We start from the raw sequence: 22538 nt of genomic DNA on the forward strand, positions 1-22538 counted from the left end.
ATTTACTTTAGTTGGACCCAATGTAATTTAATAGAGCCAGCCTAACTAATTTTACACTGATAACTTCACACTACTTAATTAAGTTGATCCAACTCATGAAAATTAAGTTAGCTGAACAAACATGCTTCATGCTGAAAGAAAGCTATTTAATCGTGTGGAAAATCTTTCCATGATTGAATTATGTTAAATCAAAGACATTTTCTTAAGTGCTATTAAATTAAGTGTTTTAAGACCACACTGAAAGAAGAAAGAACACTCAACAATGAGAAAAAGTACAACATGAACTGTATTTTCAAAATTGTTATCCATTTTCTTTTTACACAGCACAAAAAACAGCTGAGTTGAAAGTTGAAATAAACAACAAAAGGTCAGTTTTGTTTTTCCAGAAAAAAACTGGGCTGTGTTTAGCATAGATCAAATTCTTAACAACATAAAAAGTGTCAGTAAATTCGCTCAACTTTGCGAAATGTAACAGTTAAAATTTAGTTTTCCATTGCGGTCTTTAGAAAAACATGTAAAGATAGATTGCTCAAGTTGTTCATCACTTCCACCCCGTCCAGGAGAATCCCAACATCCTCAATGGCATCGCCAGGCTCTGCACTCTCCGGTCGGATAACGAAGATTCCACAGACGGTCTCGGCCATTTGTGCACCTTGATGATGGGAACATGGGTGGGGATTTGGGGAGGAGAGATTTCACATCTCATTAAATAAAAAAATAACTTTACACTTGTTTGGCTGACTCACCAACAGCTAAGGTCCATCAAAGATCTGTCTGTGTTAATTGTGAGTCCAGTGGTAAGATTTCCCATTTAGAAAAGGTACCATATTTTCTACATTTTCACAAAAATCGTCTTATAATGCGGTGCACCTTGTGGTGCGGAAAATACGGTATATTGTCTCATATGGAAAAACATGAAGAGAAGGGATGAATCCCAAATAGGCCCCATATTCCATGGCCTGTTCTCCTCAATTGAAATGACAGTCTGAGGATCCACCACACAGACTGTCATTCCAAACCAGTCCTACTTATGTGCAAACAAAGCCCTGACTCTGTACACAAACCAAACATCTTATACATGAAGAACCTGTCTTATTTCCTGGATGGAGGAAATGTCATGACTATGTGTGGTAGTTATTTCCAAATAGATCAGTACTAACATCTTAGGTAAAGTTAGTTCATATTTTTGTCTGCATATGAAACAATGCTGTTAGAAAATAAGGCTAAATAAAACAGGCCAAAGATCTTTTTGTGGAGTTTAACTCACCTAAAAATCCTCATTTTAAACCCACTTAACAATAACTGTAATTATATCAATCTTACTAATGATTATCCTTTTCTGTGGGAGAAATCTAAAAGCATCTCAAAAGTCAAATTAAAATTGAATGTACCCAAGTGAAAAAAAAAGTTTTAATGATCTTCTCTTACTTTAAATTTATTGGTAATTCACAGGAAGTCCAATTAACTCCAACTATCATCACCTCTTTTGTGGACACAAAGATAAATTAACATACCATGTACTCTTTCTCCAGCTTCTCTGGATCTTCATCCAGGTATGCACACAGGCCTTTTAGGATGCACCCTCGTCTGACTTCAGCCGTGTTTTCCTAAATATGCAGATCAGAAAACAATGAGAACAACCGCAAAAATCCAGCAGTATACTATAGGGTCACACACTTGAAAACTTAAATTCAAATGAAGTCACAACGAAAGTGATCAGTGGCTTGCAGCCTATTTGAAAGATCTTTAAAATTGTTATTCTCCTTTCATTATGCCATGACTAAAATTAAGTTTAACATTTTATTTAAACTTCTAACTGAAGCTGTCACCTAAGAAATATTTATGTCTGAAACAAGGGTTCAGTATAGGGGGATATACTGTGAAAAATCTATTTCCTCTGCCTTCTCCCAGTGCTAGAAACAACCAGTCAGTGGCAGGAGAGTTTTAGTGCTGTCAATCACAATCTCATGTTGCTGCTCATCCTTCTTCCCCCTTGCTCTGTACTATTCTGTAGCTAGCACAGGGCTGATAGCAGCTCATATCTACTAGACAGAGAGAGACAACACTCCTTACAGTTCCACATCCCCACGCAAATAAAGACAAATAAAACTGACTTGCCAAATACAAGTTTAGCTGAACCCTTATGATCGCTCTAACACTAGATTCAGTCATTTTAGATCTGGCAAAACTTATCATTAGCCACTGCAATCTAAAACTTGATGGCCGATGACCCACTTCACCAGTGCTTATGTAGGTGGATAACAGACGGGTGATGTTCTGAAAGAGATCAGATTTTCAAACATTAAAATATGTAATTCACCCTGAGCAGAGTTGTATCTGAACATTCAAACTTTTAGTACAAGTCTCTTGAATGGATCATGAATCAATCAATCAAATTTTATTTGTACAGCACATTTCAGCAGAAAGGCATTTCAAAGTGATTTACATAATTAACAACAGAAACACAGAGTCATGCAACATTTAATATACAGTGAAACAGATAAAAAGTAAAGTCAAAAACATTAAAAACATTGAAGACATTAAAACCGCACTAAGCCTAATTTAGCTAAGCAACTCTAAACAGGTGGGTTTTAAGTTGAGATTTAAAGGCACCCAGTGTTTCAGCTGTTCTGAAACTGAATATAACCACAAGCATGTATGTGCAGAACAGTGGTGACTTGAACATGGTAGAAAGCAATGAAAATATAAAACATAAAAATCAAAACAAAAACCTCAACATTTCAAAATTAAACCGATAAACTTAAAAATTGTTTTTGAACTACAATTATTTATGGAAAAACAAGTACAATAACAAAATACATCTTTAGAGCAGAGGAATATATGTATTTAAAAAATAAGAAAGCTCAAGTCTGTTCATGGACTAATAGGAATAATGGACAATCCTCTGAGTGTTTCAGCCAGAAAAAAATACTAGAAATCCATAGCTAGCAGGTGGACATTTATGTGGACATTGCAAGCACATTTAAAGCTCTAACAGCAAAGGTTTCTGCAGGTTCCTCTGACTCAAATTTAATACTTTTTATTATTAATAAATGAAGAATCTGTATTACGATAGAAAGCCACAAAAGTGTGTGTGTATCCAATGTCCACTCTGCATTTACCTACATAATAACAGTACTGAAATAAAATAATAATAAAAAAACATTTAAATAGACTTATGTTTGGCCCCATTGTTTACAATCCACTAAACCTCAGACTTCAGAGTTTGTATGGCACCAGATGCTGAATTTACATCAGTCCAACTTTTTTCCAGGGAGTTTTAACAACCTCAGGAGGAGCCAAACTGTAACATTTATGGGGTCCGTTTTTTGTCTTGACAGCAGCTTTGTGATCCTCACACTGCTTCATGTGATGTTAGCATGATTTGAGTACATCAATTACATAGAAACGTGACCGAACATGGAAAAAAATGTTTTTTTTTTAAGTCGGATGATTTCAATTTGCATCTTTTTATTTCGATTTTTATTTTGATTTAGACGGATGAAAATAGACTGAATCTTACCTTTTTCAAATTAAGCAGATCCAAATCAGGAATCTTCCCGCTTCTCTTGAAAGAACAGTTTGAAGTTTTCCCAGACACTAGATCTCGCGTGATCTTCCGTAATTTCGCTAGCATCTCGCGTGATCTTCCATAATTTCGCTAGCATCTCGCGTGATCTTTCGTAATCTCGCCAGTGTCTCGCGTGATCTCCGGGTCTCGCTAGACCCTCTTCGGCGGGAGATTAGTCTGACTAAATTGAATCACGTTGTCTCAACTCGAATACATTTTATTAACGCTAGGTTGTTGAATTTTATGTTTATTTGACGTGATTTTGTCATATTTGCATTTGAAACATAAAATAATTCTGTTAAACATGTTATTTTTTATAAATGCAATAACCACTTCAATTCAGTTGTGCTTTGACACAAGCATGGAGCAAGCAGGAAATGGTGCAAATGTTAGAAAAACGCTGATTAATTACCAGCTAACCATCACTTCATGTGATGTTAACACATGTTAGCCACTGACATGAGTACATCATTTACATAGTGTGAAGGTATCACTGTTAAATAAGTTGGTTTCAACTAAATTTGCATTCATCTTAATCAAGTAAAGTCAATTATTTGGTCCAAAACATTGCAAATTAGTTGGTCTGGTTCTATTAAATTACATTGGGTCCAACTAAAGTAAATAAGTTGAATCGGGATCTGCCGTGATCTCGCTCGTCGCCTCCAGCACAAGATCAGTCTGACTATAATGAATCGTGTTATCTCAACATGATTCAATTTCATAAACGTTAAGTTGATGAATTTCTTGTTTGTTCAACATGATTTTATCACGTTTTTGTTTAAAACATGAAATTATTGTGTTAAAAGTACATGATATTTTTTTATTAATCTAATAACCCCCTAAGTTCATTTTTTTGAGTGTAGGGTGAAGGAAAAACCCTAAAAAAGAGGGACAAAACCAAATATAAAATATGTTTTTCTTTATGAGATTATGTGTAGGAATGGATATCTAAAGCAAGTTAATCATTTGAGATTTCCACATGATTTCTCTTTTTAATGTTCGGCGGCGACAAACATAGAAATGTCAGCATTGGAACTAAACCATGGAGCAATAGGATTAGGTGACTAGGGCTGATGAATCACATTCTTCTACATCACATGGATGGCTGGGTACCTGTGTGTCCATTTCCTAGGGAAGATGTAGCACCAGGATGCATTATGGGAAGAAGATGACCCAGTGGAGGAAATGTGACATTTTTGGCAATTTTCAGATTGAAAACGTCGGGAGTTACTGTCCATGTGGATGTTGAAGATTGTTGCAGATTGTCTACTACACCATTTAATGAAAACTGTATATCCTGGTGGCTGTGGCCTCTTCCAGGAGGATCATTTTGTCACCAAACAAAAATGTTTAAAGAACGGTTTGAAGAGCATGACAGCGACCTGATCGAGGATTTGTTGAATGTCTTTGACAAACAAATGTAATCCATAGCTTTGCCTCTTTGCTCACATGAGTAAAGGTGTTTTGTGTTTATTTTATCCATTCGTCAAGTCTTCTGTCCATCCATTGTCTGTACCCGCTTGTTCTTAGATGCCAATGCTCTCGTTGCACTCATCTCCAGTAGTCGTTGCGAGAGAGGCAGGGTACACCCTGGACAGGTTTATTTTATCATTAGATTGATTTTTATACATATATATGTTTTGGAGTTGCACAAGTTTCCTTTTCCCCCTTCGAGTCCTTAGATTTAGTCATTTTCCAGGAATCAATCATTCATTGTTTTGCTTTGAGACCCACTTGATTCCTATAGTGTGACAAGTTGTGGTTTTGTCTCATTTGTAATTTCCTCAAACATGTGCTGCTGCTGCTGCTGCTGCTGCAGCAGCTTTTTTTTTTCTTACCACCAGTTTCTTGAAAATGTTACTGCATCTTGTAACAGACGATTGTTAACCTTTTGCCTAATGGGTCAAACCTCATTAGGTTTTTATTACATGCCCTAATCCGTTTTATATCTTTCTGAAAGATGGAATCTGCCTTGTTCTCATCTTTGTCTCAGCTTGAGTTGTGGGCTGTTGTTAATAACCGATGTTTCTAATAGAGTGCTGTAATTGAATAATAACGGGTTATGAATTTGGCACATCTGGCCTGAGACTGCTCTGTTATCTGCTCAAAGATCCTGAGGCCAGAGTCAGCTATGATACACAGCCCAACTCTTCAAATCGGCTGGAGGGATAAAAAAGGAAATAAACAACTGGAAGGCATTTTTACTGCCTGTCCGTCTGTATGTGGGTCCAGGTGAAAGACGGGAAGCTAGAAACACTGGAATTGAACAATCCTTCCTTCATGTCAAATCAGATTGAAACATTCTTGGCATTTCACGCAGCCTAGTCTGTATTAATTTGGAAGTGTAGGAAAAGCAATCTAGTTTTGCTGTGGGGAATGATGCAAGCTTGACCCTAACCAGTTCAATGACTGGACTCCCTTGTGCCTCTGTATGGGGGTGTTATGAGAATACTTACACTTAAGCTTAACATGGTTAGGCATTTTTATTATTCCTTCTTAAACAGTCTGTGTTTTAGCTGGAACCTGAGAGATCTCCAGGGCGCACGCCTCTTGTGCTTAGGGTGTCTCACCTCTCTAGGATTTGCCCCCCCCCCCCACCTCTCCCACCACCAGTTCTCTCTTTCACGCAGCACAGCGAGGTATGTGTGGTTTGGTAACAGGATCAAGACTCTGTGGCCAACCTAAACAATGGGGAAAACCTAAATCCAAGTTTACTGTCTGAACAGATAATTCAAATCCTGATTTCTCTCGAGTACCATTTGCTGTTTTTTTCCAGTCGGGGTGGACTACTATTACCAAAACTTTGTGGAGGGAGTTCCACTTGATAGCTTTAAGTATGCTGTAGTTTATGTCCTTTTCTTTCATCTTTTTGACGACCGTCTACTGAGAAATTGGGTTTAACTAGTTTGATTAACCTGGACAGTGGCGACATTACACTAAGAGATCAGATCGTATTTAAGTTTGGAGATGAAAATCAAATGTGAACAGTCAGTGTTTGTTTTGTCATCACATTAGGTTTTTCCAAAGCCAAGAGAACATAGTTTTTTATGGAGTTTGTTTAATTAAAGTTTATTTTCAAAGTAAAATTACCGCTGCTCGAATTTAAACAGAATCAAACTCAATTTTGATACAAATTATGGGCAGTATTTTGCCATCAATAACCAATTAATGCCTTGACAGTAAATAATAAATAACAGAGAGCAGGGATTAAACTTGCTGGTAGGAAAGTCTCTTACAGGTCACTGTTGTCGTTTTTGTTCAAGAAATTGCACTAACAAGTCATTGTCATGCAGCCTTTTATGAGCTATAATTATCAAAATGTACTAATGTTTTAGAAATACTATGTTTACAAAATGTTTTGTGCACAGATAGTTCCTGTGATTTAGTCGTTTTGACAGGATGGCAGAGTGTCAGTGTCTAAAGTGTCATAAAGTGTAGATATTTTATCAACTACAATTTTACTTTTATTTTATTGGCTTTGTAAATAGGGCCCCACAAGTCTAATCATTTATGCTAAATCGGCACTCCCCATTCATTGAATAAAAGTTCTGGTTATAAAGAAATTGTTTAACGATAAACGATCAAAGCTATTTCTCTTTCTGAATGCTCCAACCTTGTGAAATGAAATGTTGTAGAAGCATACTATGGACCAGTGTTGTATAGTAACGAAGTAAAAACACTTCACTACTTAAGTATATTTTGGAGTACTTCATACTTTCCTCGAGTATGAAAATTTTTGATAACTTTCACTTTTACTTCACTATATTTCCAAACTTAATTGCATACTTTTACTCCCATACATTTTCAATGTGTGCTTTAGTTACTCGTTACAAAAAAGCGAGAGAGAGAGAAACGCTAGTGCTTTGACCCCACCTACTGATTGACTGCAACAAAGTCGGTAGCCTACTTGCCTGGGCTTGTTCATCACCACCAATAGGATACACCTGTTTCGCTTCTCCCATTAAACACAAAGCAAGTCTCGCGATCAGCAGCAGCCACATGGAGGAGGAGACGGAGACCACAACGACTGCAACTACGTCGGACACTGCTCCAGGGGAACCGCCAGCTGGTGATGAGAGCCCATGGGCTTATTTGAACACAATATACTCTTTCGTGGGTGTTAAAGATTCGTCGTACCGCATGAAGTGTATGTTATGCTTCCCCAAAGATGTGGAAATTTTATCTTACAAAAACTCCCCGTCCAACTTGAAGAAACGCATCGAGGTAACTTCTCATGAAATGGTTATAATCCTCGTGTTTCAGTAACTATAGCTTGGTCACTAGGCACTATTGTGAAATCTTGAGCATAACGTTGCCTGTATAAATGAACTTTGTTTGGCATTGTTTCAGTTCCACACGTGGTGCATTTAGCTTAGGCCTAATGTTGACTCTAGCAGGCTACCTAGACTCCTCTGTTCAAGGGGGGACGGAAGCCATAGCGATATTGTATTTAGTGCTTAAAGGTTTTAGAATATCTTAACTTGACCTTTGCAAGGCCAGTTATCTACTTCACACCAATAGTTTGTGAAGTAGAGTAATGATAACGGCTTTTTTTCTTCATGTTGGCTGCATTTTCTGTACTGACTATTTATTTTTCTCATTTTCAGCACTGACCTTACTTGAAGGGAAAACTTAAGGCTTACAAAAACTTTGTATTTTCTGTCCTGGAGGGGATACTAAGAAGCTGGTTCAGTTGTAAAGCAGGTTAAGTTAACCTTGTGGTTTAGGTAAAGCACCTAATTTTCTTAAATAAATGATGCCTGCAGGTATATCTATTAGCAGGTTTAATTTTGCCTGCACTTGGTTGTGTACATCATTTTAATTGTATTTGACAAGTTTACCAAAATATAAAAAATGTCATTCAAACTTCATTTGCTTGTTTTACTTTTTACTTATACTTTTCATTTCATTACTTGAGTACATCCGTTTTTACAGCAATTTCCATATTTAAGTACGAGACGTTTCAGATACTTTAAGACTTTAACTCAAGTAACATTTCAGTCAGTGATTTGAACTTTTACCAAAGTCATATTTTGGAGAGGTACCTATACTTTTACTTGACTCTGAGATTTCAGTACTTTATACAACACTGCTACGGACTGTCCTGTGGATTAAATGGTATTTTACAAAGTTTTAAGAGCATGGGTGCAAACAAGTGTGGAACACCTTATTACAAACATCATATATATATGTTTTTTTCCAGTGTGTAAATGCTCTTATTTGAAGCTTTAAGTATTCAGTGTGATACTGCTAAAAGACTAATTCATTGTAATTATTTTTTGGAGTCTGCTTCCATTAATGATACTTGTAAACTTAAATAAGCAGCAAAACCACATTAGAGAACAATTTTTAGAACATGAAAGTCTTTTGACCCTTGCTGTTTAAATTGTTTGAAATGGAACATGAGTTTATGTAAAAGTGGAAGAAATTTGACGCAAAGGTTTGCAGTTTTTCCACTTTAAGCAGGAGACGTTTTGACGTATTCCACTGCAAACTTGAACCAATTAGTGTTTCAAATTTAAAAATCAAGACTACCTCTGTAATGTTAGAAACTAAATGTAAAGGTTTTCCTATCAAAATCTATAAACAATGAGCACACAACCTCCTCTCCACACCTTTCATGGGTTAATGCCTTTAACCTGGAAAGGTCCACAAATTTGTCACAGTTGGTCTTTTCATTGTTGTCTTTTCCCTCCTGCCCCCATCTTCCCCGGCATTGCACGCTGCAGCTAAAGTAACTGCACTCTTCTTGTTGCTACAGTCCTGTCTGCACCTGTCAGTTAAATTCCCAGGGATGTCAAAGTCTCCCTCATCAAAGCCCTGCCCTTTCCCTGCACCTCATGCATCATTCTGCTGCCCTTTCTCCCACCTCCACCATTGAGCCTTCACACCGTCCCGCTCTCTGACTCGGGGAATCGTCAAGCCTATGATGTGTGAGCCTGAAGGTTTTTTGGAGCTTGCCAGTTTGTCAGTGTTTTATTCTTATAGATTCTCAGCGGTCCCTTTTTTTTTAGTCCGGTGTTGTTTTTCTTTCGTGCTGCTCTGTGGGCTTGTTGTAAAACTTCCCTTGCATGCCACAGATTTCTTCTTTTTTGTTGTTGCAAAACAACACACACCATAAAATAATTTTCCTTTTATTGGTAAGTGAACCATGGTCACTGTGTCGATGCCTTTAAGAAACCTGGCACCCACTGAGATAAACAACAAGAGACCAAGATCCAGAGAGAAGAAATGAAGCATTCACTGCACGTTTCCATGTGTGATTTCCACCGCAGCTCTCATAAACTTGGCACCAAGTGGATTTTGTGTACAGCTTACAGTGAAAAATCCTGAAAATAAGCTTTCTTGTTCTGCAGCTTTGATATGTAAAGGATCCACCGTTTGGTTTCTTTTGAACTAAATTTAGCATGTATTCACTTGTACCCCGCAGTGCACTTGATGCTCATTGCTAACCCTAAAAATGCAAACCAGAAAACCACTTGTGTTACGTCTGCTGTTTTTAAGCAGCAGTCTGGAAATGTGATCGGCAGCAAAGTAAACATGAACTTAAAGTGGTGTCTGGTTGCTTTCTGCTTGATTTCATTTCATGTATGGTGGCACAATGAAACCGTCTGCCTACATGAGCTTGAATGTAGATAATATTTCACTGTGGATGCTCATACAAGTCAGTTTGTTGGTCAAATGAAAAGATAACTCTGGATTTTAACCATGTATGCAACAACAGGCTTTCATTGTGTTTTGTTACCTCACTAGAAACTATCACCCCTGCATATATACCAAAACAAATCACTATTTCTCTCTTTTTTATAAGACTGGGTTGACATAGAGGATATGCTCTCCTGCTTCCAGTTTAATGGTGCTGGGAACCTTTCCCGCTAAAAGATAAAGGCACACTCTCATTTGACTTAAGTTTTCAGCTTTTGCCACCAGAATTAGAAAAACGTATAAATCTGTTTAATATTCATTCTTTCCTTTGATATTGGAGCTCTCAGCTTTTTTCCTGGAAACTAAAAATATACATTTCATATTTTATGAATCCGCTCCCTATGGTTACCTTTCCCGATCTGCTGATTCGGCGCTGTTGCGAAAACATTTTTTTGCCCTAAAGATTAATAAGCCGATAAGATTGCTAATGAACCTCCTTCATACCTATATGCACACATAATAACTTGAGGGATCCAATCCACGTTGGTACACACATAAATATTCCCAACACTCTGAAATCAAACATTTATCTGAATATCTGATGCTTTCAGGGAAGTTTCTTCTAGATAGTTTCCTCAAAGGAAATACTTTCTGTGTTAAAACAGTACAAAATAAACACTTTGCTCTTCAGTAGTCTTTCACATAACACCAACATTTGCTCCTCGGTGTCTGCTGACCCTGGCTGCCAAGTGCAGATAGTGATGGAGGGGACTCAGGCAAACAGCCCAAGGCTACAAGACTAACGAGTGATAGCTGCTGGAGTTGGCATGCGGCTGACGAGCTGCAGCGATGCCCACCTGGCTGGCCTTGGCTCCTGCTCCGGGTGGGGAAGAGATAAGCCCTGAGAGACGGCCTTTATCCTCTTCAGAGCCCTCGGGGGCCCCAAGAGCTCCAAGGCTCCCTGGAAAGGAGGCAGAAGGTTTTATCAGCCTGATAAGCTCGCACAGGAACCACAACTGTAGAGGAAGAGAGAAGGTCAGTGTGATTAGGGGGTCCGTGTTTGGTCTTGTTTATCCGAAATGGTACAACTATTGAAGCTTTTGCTAGGTAGAATGATAAGGGACATTATTTTTATGGGACATTCTGCTAAAGTGAAATAAAAAATAAATAAATAAAAATCACTTTTTACTTTAATCACTTTTCAAATTGTAAAGAAGTCACTCAAGAGTGTTTTTATATCAATGGCAAATTGTAAAACATAAAACAAAAGACTACTTGTAGGAAATGGAACTTCCCAGTCTAGTGTTATAATCAACATAAGAGAAGAAGAGTGTCTTCTACAAATGGTTAAATTGTTTTCCTTTGTATTAATAATCCAAGTGAATCCTATTTCACTCCTTGTCTTTTTAACTTAGCCTTAAACCTAAATTTTGCTTAGAGCTGCTTGATCGTGTGATTTTAGAGGAAAAGAAGTGGTATTACTATCCGACCTTACAAATGAAGAATTTCCAGGAACATTCCTCAAAGAAAACTTGGTGTCACCAACAAAAAACTGACGTATAAAATGTAGTTAACATCATTACAAATAGTCAACGTGTTTAACTCAGTGGCCGTCTGGTAAAAACACAGTGCTTTCACAATAGCAGGTGTAGCATTGATAACTATATGTGTAATAAAAAAGTCAATTTTCTTTTTAGTAGCTCAGTTCAAATTGTGAAACAGATTTATAGAAACAGACATATATTATAGCCTTCATTGTTGGTGTTCTTGATGAACATGGCTTATAGCGAGTGAAGACGCTGCAGGCAGAAGTGTGAACTGCTGGAGAAGTAAACCAGAGTCTCCGTAAAACAATATGAACAGGCTGAAGCATGAAGTGCTGCAAGAATCCCTGACAGATGACCGCGCTTACTTTGGACTTTATCAAATACAGTGAACCAACACCAGCAAATGACAAAGCTAGATGGTGGTGAAAACTTTATACTGGACCTAAAACAAAGTGGATTAGACTTCTTTTTTTAATGGAATGCACATTTTCTTTCATATGAAAAGAGGAGTCTTTAATGAACAACAGCCCACTCCGTTTACTTCTTATCCCAGGTAAGATTGCTTGTGATGTCATATCCTATTAAAACAAGAAATTTGATTGCTGGAAATGTGAATGTGAAGTGCTTTGGGGTCCTATGGACTTGACAAAACGCTGTACAAGTGCAGAAGGCTTACGTAGCATGGTCTGCGGAAAAAGAAAGCACTTTATGCACTTTCTTACTTCCACTCAATTCCCATTAATATGCTACTGTTGTCTTTGAATCACCTTACTTAAGTCAGCGGTCTTGCCCATGGACGATAACATGACCATAATTTTTATATTTTACTGGTCTTAGATAACGATTTTTTTTTTTTTTTTCTTTTTTGACAGTTTTGGGATTTCTTGTGCTGAAAGCCATGACCATAAATTTTATTTTTTTTTTTAAATCAGAAAAGGCTTTTACAAAAGCAAAATATGACAAAAATGTGTAATTCTGAAGTGATGTTCTTATTCATAGTTAATCAAATACTTGTATAAATGTTAAACCTGTCACTTCATTTCAACTGTGTAGTTCCTTTCCTTCCTCGTGATTTTAACATCCGTCTAAATCTATTTTATGGGCTATGTCAGACTTAATCAGAAACAAAACAAAACCTGAGTATATAATTAATTTGGAGGGGCTTATTTCCAATCCCACTTGCATTCTTTACTTTTTAAAATGCCTAAAAAAAACTAAAAAAAAACTATGAACATTACTTGAATAAATGACTAAAGATTTCAGGATATGTTTGATGTGACTACCAGAGCAGGCATAAATGTGTCCATCATTCCTGGGAAGAGCCAAACCATCACATATTTGAGGATTTCCCTCAAGTGATTGAGAGTGATTTTTTTTTTTTTTGTCTGCAGTTGTTGTGGATACTTTCAGACTAGGTATTTCCCACAGTACATGAGCACCATTAAACTCATTGCAGTTGATATTGAGGTATGTCTGTATTTTCGTCATGAAATAGATATAGTAAATAGAGCTGACATTAAAATCCAGGCCAGGCCACTAATGCATACCCACAGACCCGAGCGCATATGTTTGCCTGTGATAAATCATCATCGAAAAGCTTGTCATGGCGTTAGCATCGCTTTCAGAAAGCATTTATCCCCTTTTACTGCTAGAATTAAAGTCAGAAGCCTTTGACGTTGCGCCAGACAAGTGAAACCAAAGAAAAAATTGCGATATTGGCGTCCAGAAACAGATGTGGAATAAAAGTCGAACACGTGGATCGTCCCATGAGCGAAGATAGATGAGAAATGTTTATTCCTTGTGTGCGAAATCTAGAAAGTAATCAAATTTTTAGTTTTTACAGAACTTAAAAGTACGTGGGGGTGAGTGTGGGGGGCGGGGAGGGGCAGGCCTAAATCTATCACTTTTTCTGAGAAATTTATTGAAATTAAAGAAAAAAAATATATATTTTTCAGTGTTTTACCTGCCAGTTGTCAATCAGATTGGATCAAGGAAGCTTGACAGATATCAATCTCTCGCGTCTTGACTGTTTCTACTCTTGGGCATAGAGTAGAAACAGAGACAAAAAGAAGAGTGGACTAAAAGAGAAGTTAAATCATAAGACCCACCGCCAAGCCAAGGGTATTTTCCATCTTATGTTCCTGAAGGAAGACACTGCAAATTTATTAATTACAGATCAGCCCCTTGAGCGAAGTTTCCAGTCTAGGAATTCTGCTGTGGATTTCCCTTTTATCCTCATAAGCCAAAACTGGAAATAATTCTCTCAGGTCCTAAACCTTTTTTCTTTTTTTCTTTTTTTTTCTTTTTTTTGCAGCTTGCTTTCTCTGTACTAAATTTATCTTAACATTCTGAATACTTAGTTGTTCAGACATGTTGCCATTTCACAATAATGAAGATTTTTTTTTTTCAAAATGTTTTGTCATGATTAAATAGCACTCAGTAAAAATGATTGATCTTTTGTGCAGATTTTTTATTTTTTTATAAATAACTTTGTACAATGATTTGCATTGTTTCTGTACTGGAAATATCGTATTAAGGGACATGGAATAAGAGTCTCTTGACCATTTTCACTCTAGAATAATTCTAACATGAATACTAACCAAAGCTGTGGGATGTCTCTTTATATTTATTTGAAACCCCTTTTGAGAAATATTTTTTTGTGTGTTTTCTGATTCTGGCTTGATTCTGAGACCTGAGAGAAGAAACTGTATCTCTGTGAGCATCATCATATCAACTATTGGCAGTTGTTTCCTCAGCGACTCTGATCCAATAATTCAGTTTGTTTTGCAAGATCCATAATATAGATCTGATATGAAGAGATCCAAATAGTATACACAGAGTGCTGAATTGCGTAAATCCTCCCATCCTAATTCTTGACATTCATATTGTCATTTGTCTTGTTAGTAGTGCCCATTCTCGCTTTCTCAGTTTGTCATAATGGCAGCTCTTCGTATTGCTTAGCTTTATTTAAAATCAAACAAAATCCTGGTATTTGCACAAGAAACACACATATGTGTTGTCGTTCCAGCAGCCGTGTCTGGCTGCCTCTTATAGCCCAGGCTGCCTCAAACAAAACTGGAATGCATCTGATGTACTCTTGAAACCACCCAGGATCTGAGAACCGTGGAAAATGTCTGGTTTTCTCACATTCCTCCTCTTTGAAAATCATTTTGTTCTCAGTCTCTATTTACAGTTTTCGTGTCGAGACCGATGTAAACACTATTCAGAGAAAATGTGTATCTAAAATTTGAAATGGAGGATTTCTAGCGTAAGCTTGCAAGCTAAATTACTTTGAATAACATTAGTAGGTGTTAGTTTTCTGTTGGCATTGAGCTGCAGAGAAAAAACATTACTTTGCATTTTTTCAGTCGGATGAAGTTTGCCATGGGAACAGAAGTATTCAGATCTTATTTACAGAGCTGACATGAGTTGTGGGGTAAATTTATCTTAACTTGATCCGAGTAGATGTTTTTGGCTCTTTCAACTGTTTTTTGTACTTTTGCTGTTCTTTGCTTGATCTTGAAACTTATTAAACTAGCTTTTCCAGAGTCGGGGCTTCTTTGCCAAACAGTCAAACGTTTGGTCACAGTCTGTGCTTTTATTACACTATACCTTTCCTCCAATATTTGTTGATTTCAAGAGGAAACTCAATCATATAAGGTGACCTTTTCACATGAACTCTACAGGTTTTTTCTTTTTTCTTTTTCTTCAAAATCTCCACATACCATTCTACCTCAAATGTCATGCCATTTGGAACCATCTGAGGATCTGCTGTCTGTTCTCGGGTCTGGCTTAGTCATCATAGGATGAGTATAAAAGCCTGATTGTAACCTAAGAATGCAGCTAAGTGAAGGTTTATGACAAGCAGCAGGATGATGAATGGAGTGACATCCTGGGTAGAGGATAAATAGTCTGGCTGTAGATGTTCAAACTTGGGGAACTGGTGTAGCCTGAGGAACCCTAAAAATTATTTATTTTTATTTTATTTGTCTTTACGCTTAAAACAGAAAAGTGATGGGAACATTAAGCCATTCTTTTCCATTAATTTTTCTGACTCGTTAAAAGATCATTCAAAAGGGATTTTGAATACATTTTTCCTTAAGATTTAAATTTGCCAGAAAAAGAAATGACTGACTATTGCTTTTTTTTTTTTTTTTTTTCCTTTACTGGCTCCTGCAAAGTCAGTTAATCTGTTTATTGTCTTCTGGCAATCACTTATAATTTTATCAATAAAGTCTGACAAATAGTTACAATTTCCATGGTGTTGCAAACCAAATCCCTTGAAGGTGATTTCACACTAATATAAACACGCTTTTGAATTTTCTTGCACACTGTTTCTGCGAGTGTTGACCCAATATTTGACGTTATGATTGGATTGAATTCACGATGTATGCTTCTGTATATAATTTGTGTCTCGTAAAAGTGCCTTCAGATGACATTTGCTGTAAGCTGATGCTGTAAAATAAACCAAATTGAACTCGACTCATTAAAGGGTTACGCAAAAATCGTTTTTTGTTTTGCCACTTTTTCTTAAACAACGAAATCGGAAATTAACCACAGATGTTCAGTGACGGTGTTTATTTTGCGATTGGAAACAGATGGCTAGCGGTGGTCAAAGATTACGTACACACACATACAGTAAATAATTTCCGCGCAGATCCATAATGACAGTTCAAAAGAGAGGTGAACAGGAGTTAATGGAGACGGATCGTGTGGGTGTCCCCTCCCGTGGCTGCTCGTCGTCGTTGACGCTTCCCAGATTCTGTTCCGCTTCTTCATGTCTAAATCACGCTTGAAACACGGAGAGCTTCTGTCGCTGTGGCAGATCTCCCTCTACTGATGCAAACTCCCACGCAAGCTCCTCCAGTCTGTGGCTGGTTTGCATTATATCCTCCTTACAGCGTCTTAAAGCAGAATGAGATCTTTCAATCTGTGCATCAGTTGACTGCCCTGTATCAAAGCCTCAGTATATTCTAAGCCAAATAGCAGTTAGGTCATCCCCTCCCCCCCGCCCCTTCTCTTATGTTTCCATAAATGGGGTCTTTCTGCTGGGTGGCCCTGTTGTAATGCCGTTGGATCATTGATTCGGTTACAGTGTAGATTTTAGTGGAGCCGGTGATATACGGCCTACGGTTTTTCAACGAGAAAAGTCACGGTCGTGTCTCCAAGAAGCCATTTGGTCGCACGCTCACCTACTCGCATAGACTCTATTTAACTCAGAAGTCAAATAATAACGAACATGGATGAATTCAGCGGAAGAAAAGAGAATTCAATGCTCCATACTGCTAACATGAGCCATTATGTTTAAGTGTCTTTTTTTTTATTTGTCCCTTTGGAGACTTTTCAGTAATCTGCTACACAGCGCAGCGTCTGGGCAGAGGACAATGATTATTACAGATACTATATGGAATCCGATTTAATCTATTTGTGTGTTACAAAAAAAAAATCACTTATTTCATATTTTGTCCTGGAAAATCAATTTATTTCATTGTGGTGTGATTGAAAGCTTGATCTGATATTCAAAATTCATAGACCCTCTGGGATATATATTTTTTTTCTTTTTTTCGTCTGTCAGAGTAGGTTGTAATGTGACGGCACCTTCCTATAATGTTTGACATATGTGTTCTCCTTTCTGATGTGTGGTAAAGGTTTTATTTTCCTGTTTTAGGGGAGAAGAAAAGAATAAAATTGAACTTTTTTTCTCCCCTACCCATCTGCCCAGTTCTCAGATTCCTTCCCAAATACCTCTGGATTTTATTTTCCCATCTGACTTTAATAGCTGGAGAACATAAAGAAAAGCTACGAGCTTTCTGGTGAATTCCAAGTGGAATGTGAACTTCTCTCTGTGTGTGTGTGTGTGCGTGTGTGCGTGTGTGTGTGCGTGTGTGTGCGTGTGTGTGTGTGACCCACAGTGCCAGTTGGTAAGAATAAATTCCTGCCTCTACCGTTTATGAACGTGTGTTTCTTTGTTTGGCAGAGTCAAGCTCTTTAATTATTATTATTATTTTTGTTAAGTGTCCACACAACTTCAAACTGGCAAATTGTTAATCTGCTAATTTTGAGCAGAATAATTTTCAGTTTTGAAGGGTTTCTTGGAAGCTGGAATGCTGGCAGATGAAATGTCTTTAAAAGCCTAGGTATTACTGGTTGAATGAATTAGGAGCCTCCTTACTGTCTACCTGGGGGCATGTATTGGGATTTTCCTTCCCTTCACCATCAAGGATCCCCTAAATGAAAAATGTGCAGAGAGCTAAATGAGCTGTGAGGTATTGGCTTTGAGGCAGATCTTCTTCTGACCTGATGTGGTGTGACTCTTAAGCTCATTATGGAAGGGTCTTGAATTCTTTCCCACCTGTTGTCTTCAGAGTCTGCATCAGACCTTCAGCAACTTTTGAAAAACAAAGAATGAATAACAAATGCTCAAGAATTCAAGGGCATTGTTCTCATCAGAGATAAGCGGGTCAGCTGTTTCCTGGCCAGTACGGATTTCTGTTTTCCTTCTTGGTCTGATCTGCCGGTCCTGATGGTGACTAATGCTGGGGGCTCCGTACACGACTTTCACTGCCATCAAACGTTCTGAAATGATTAAGAGACTGCTGTTTGCTTCACAACTGAAAGACTGGGGATCACATTTACCAGCTGAAACTGCTGAAGAATTGCAGACTTCAGGATTATTCGAACCGACTCAAGCCAACTGAGCTCATCAAACTCTTGTGGAAATTCTCATGAGGGTTCAAAGGAGCAAACATCCCAGCAACTAGAGGTAATCTAGGATATTCTCAGAATTTGGACAGGTCATATTTCTGCTTTACTCCCACGTGGAATGAATGATTAAGACATTTGTTTTATTCCACAAGTGAATATGATTTGCATAGTGTTTATTCTTTGTACAGTCATGATGATAATTAGAGACATTTATTTAAGGTTATGACATTTGTGGGGTTTTAGAATGACTGTCAATGTTAGTTATGGACAAAAAAATGTTATTGTTTCTATCTTAACACACAACAATATAATATTTGAGAAGGATTGTGTAAGTAAACATTAAATACTGTAAATATTTCAATAAGAAATGTCAATTTGTTAAAGTCCCATCACCTTTATGTATAATATGTGAATTTAGATTCTTATTTTGTTTATTTCCAACAAGGCCCTCCTTCATGTAGTTTTTTCATCTGCTTTACTGCCTTTTATTACTGCATTATTTAATGGAAATTAGTTGGTATTACATGACATTTGGGTTTATAATGTACAGTTGCACATAAAGTGACACAAAAACAAAAAGGTCTGCTCTTAGCTGATACCATATTCCAGCCTCTCTTATTTATATATATATATATATATATATATATATATATATATATATATATAATATATATAGCCGTCAGCAGCGTTTGCTTCAGCTGGGGTGTATGATCAGTTCACTCTGCCTGACTGCATCCAGATATGCCTCAAAAATATTAGACAAGTTTGTGTTTGACTGCAGCGGAGGTCAGGTCGGTTCCCATCACGCTTTTGCTGGCTCCAGTTTTCGCCCCACCTCACACTGACAGACGTTTCTCCCAGCTCACCCTGCTGACTGGATACTGACGCACGTTTTCCCCAAGTGGGAATCGGGTGTAAAATTGGGCCAAAGCTTGTATAGCATGTCCCCAGTTTAATTTTGATTTATTTTTGCAGCAGCAGATTTTTGTCCTCTTTGGAATAAACAACAAAAATCTGCTGCTGTTAGATAGAGGTAGTAGGTCTGAATGTAGCAGAAAATAAAGTAACAACATGAGACATTCCCCGTGGTATATCACAGCATATGTCACTGAATTTACTCAGAATCATAAGCTAAATAATAATAATAATAATAATGATAATAATAATAATAATGATATTGAACGAACTGCTAGTTCAAAAATTCTAGGTTTTGGTGAATAACATCTGATTTTCATTATAAAAACCTGTCCAAGTATGATCTTTTACTGGCTGGTTGGTGGATTTGTAGTCTTTATCCCACTCTTATGGTTTTCTGCTCAATGTTTAAGATTAGGCAATATTCTGGATGGTGTACAATTTTCAACCACTAAAAGCCTGAAAACACATGTTTTCTAGCATTATTGACACACCTCGAATGTGTTTAAACATACGTGGATAGATGTGATGGTATAAACCATTTTTTTAAGTAGGAGCTAAAAATTAAATAGAAAAATAAGCAACAGCATATTGTGTTCTGTTTGACTCCATTTAGAAACGAAAACCTGATTTTATGCGGTGATTACATTTTAGCTTTTGTAGTTCTCAGTGAGAAATCAAATCTGAAGCCCTCATGTCAGCTAGTCTATGTTATTTAATATAAAACTTGGTCACAGAGAATATCCTTGACGCACATTTTCCAGTGTTGTCATGACATAAACAGCCATGTTGTCCTCTTCAAAGCAAGCCTGTTTGTCTGCAGATGTATGTAACCTTGGTTACAGTTAATGCTAAAATATATACGTGTACATGCTAAATACTGTGGACCAGAATCGGAGGGATTTAAACGGCTGGAGCTTGACTTTTGAATGTTAGCAAAAGCAGTTCAACAAAGACCCCAGCAGAACCCTAAAGGTAAAATATGGTATCTGGCACCAAGATGCTGGCAGCAGATCCTATAAGTCTGGGGCCTTTGTGCTTCACGCAGATCCATGCTCAGATGCTCGTATTCCCATTGTTAGTATTAAAAGCATAGGGCTATGCAGCCCTATAGACAACAACCTGCAATGCATGGTATATTCTGTCACCTTTTAGTCAGAATTAGATTGAATTCTTTCAGTCATTGTCCTCAAATGTTGGGTGAGTTAGACTATGTGGATTAGTCTTTTTTTCAACATCCGTATCATTAAGGGCTGGTCGCTATTGATCATCTTGCTAAAACAGCGTAGTTCTGGACTTGTGAGGTTTTCTTGCTTTTACCAAATCAGCTTGGAGAACAAAATGCTTACTTGCTACTTAACGCATCGTCTTACAGATCCCACAATAATCTGTGTAAAATGCTGTAAAATCGCTGGTTTTCCATTCCTATATCAAATCTTCAGCATTGGTGCAAAAGATCACGGGACTCTTTTGTCTGCGTAATTGTATTTTGCCATTCCACATGTGTGAAGATGCTGCAAGTTAATGCTCAGTGTCATCCTCTTGTAAAATTAGGCACCGGCCAATAGGTACAACTCGAGAGATATGAGTTTTCCAGTATAATTTGATTTGAGATGATAATACAAAAATTTAACAATTAGATTTAGGAAGAACAAAACATTGTCAAATTCTGGCAGAGTACTTTTACATCTGATTAGGTTGTTAATAAATGCATTATTTATTAGAATATACTGATAGCTGAAGCCTTAAACCACCTCTGACCTCAACCAAAAAGAAAACTAAAATTTAAAAACACTTCTTTTGTATAAGAAAAGCACAGCATAGTCACCTAAATAAATTTAGTCATGCTGTTTATTTCCAGTAGACTTTTTATGATAGGCCCTAAAAGTAGAAGTACTGGTACACTTGAAGGCGAAATCCTGTATGTAATATTTTTTGTCAAGAATTATAGCAAGCATGCTTCTAGATTTCTGTGTTTTTCTCTTGACTCCAGCTTTGTAATGTATCCTGTTATCTGGAAGTCCTCTCGCCATAAAACATCATTATGTCTCTTCCGCAGTTTCGCAGACTTTTCCAAGAGAGGTGCACTGATTAATGACCACTCAGTGCTCAAGCTAAGGCATACAAAAGCAAAGGATAGATTTCAACGTGACACACAGAAACGCAAAGAGTCAGGACTGGGTGACTGCGTGCAAACTCAGAAGAATTTACACGCTGTCTTGTTAAGCCCTTATTTCATCAGTGTTTGACCTGCAGTTACTCATTAGCCCCTTTGAACTTGTTTTCTTGAAGCTTTCTGTTGTCCCTGGAGTTTGTTATGCCCCCATCATCATCTTCACCACAAGACAAACACTTCTAGCGTTGCTATGCTCTGGGAAAGGGAAACAACTCTCTGGACAGGAACAAAGAACTGGCATGAGGTCTTCTTGACAAGAGATATTTCTCATGCTTTATGCTTTACTTTTGAGTTATTTCCCTGTTTGCTCTTGAGTTATTTCCCTGTTTGCTCTGTAATAGAATTTAACTATGTAGAAACATGTCACCAGAGTTTGCAAGGTGGTGAGTTTGCTTTTATATTGCGTTGGAGCAGAATCAATATTGCTTTCATTTGGCTTGAAGGAAACGTTTTATGCCTGTAGCTCTGTGAGTCAGTGAGTCAAGGCGATTGTTAAATGCATAAATAAGGTTGTCAAATTCACTTTTTATGCTAATTTTGACAACATTGCCTTTTGCTCGTTTTGGTCAGAAAACTGCTGCAATTGCAGTACGAGAGAGGCTTATCTTGTGACATTGCATTAATCGCAGAAGTGTTCATACTTGAAAATGTTCCTGCTACAATGAGCTGCACCTCTGTATTTAATTGGGATTTTAAGTGATAGAGCAACACATAGTGGTGCAGACTGGGAAAGCGAAAGAAAAATGACATACATTTCAACAGTCATGTTGAAATTTCATGCATACTTGAAATGCATGTATGCATAGTTGCCTGTGCATACATGCAACTATTAGCTGACCTTGGTGGATGAGTGGTCAGAAGCCCACTCAAAGTCTAGACCTTGAGTGGATCCTGTCGTGTCAGTGAGGCTGAATCAGATGCACATAGTTCGTTGTAAAGTTGTATTTGAAAACCCTTTGGAAAATGACATATTACTTTC

At 37.4% G+C, this 22538-nt stretch overlaps 1 long non-coding RNA gene across 1 annotated transcript; it reads right to left on the minus strand.

Moving 5' to 3' along the window:
- Positions 1-268: 268 nt before the first annotated feature.
- LOC148153671 (uncharacterized) lies at positions 269-1851 on the minus strand. The gene is made up of 2 exons (XR_015761504.1): positions 1515-1851; positions 269-652 (listed from the first exon to the last, which is right to left on the minus strand). It is a non-coding gene; the product is annotated as an uncharacterized LOC148153671 (long non-coding RNA).
- Positions 1852-22538: the final 20687 nt, after the last annotated feature.

This window comes from Poecilia mexicana, unplaced genomic scaffold (genome assembly GCF_051168715.1).
Source record: "Poecilia mexicana isolate PSO_F unplaced genomic scaffold, ASM5116871v1 scaffold_19, whole genome shotgun sequence".
Classification (NCBI taxonomy): Eukaryota; Metazoa; Chordata; class Actinopteri; order Cyprinodontiformes; family Poeciliidae; genus Poecilia; species Poecilia mexicana.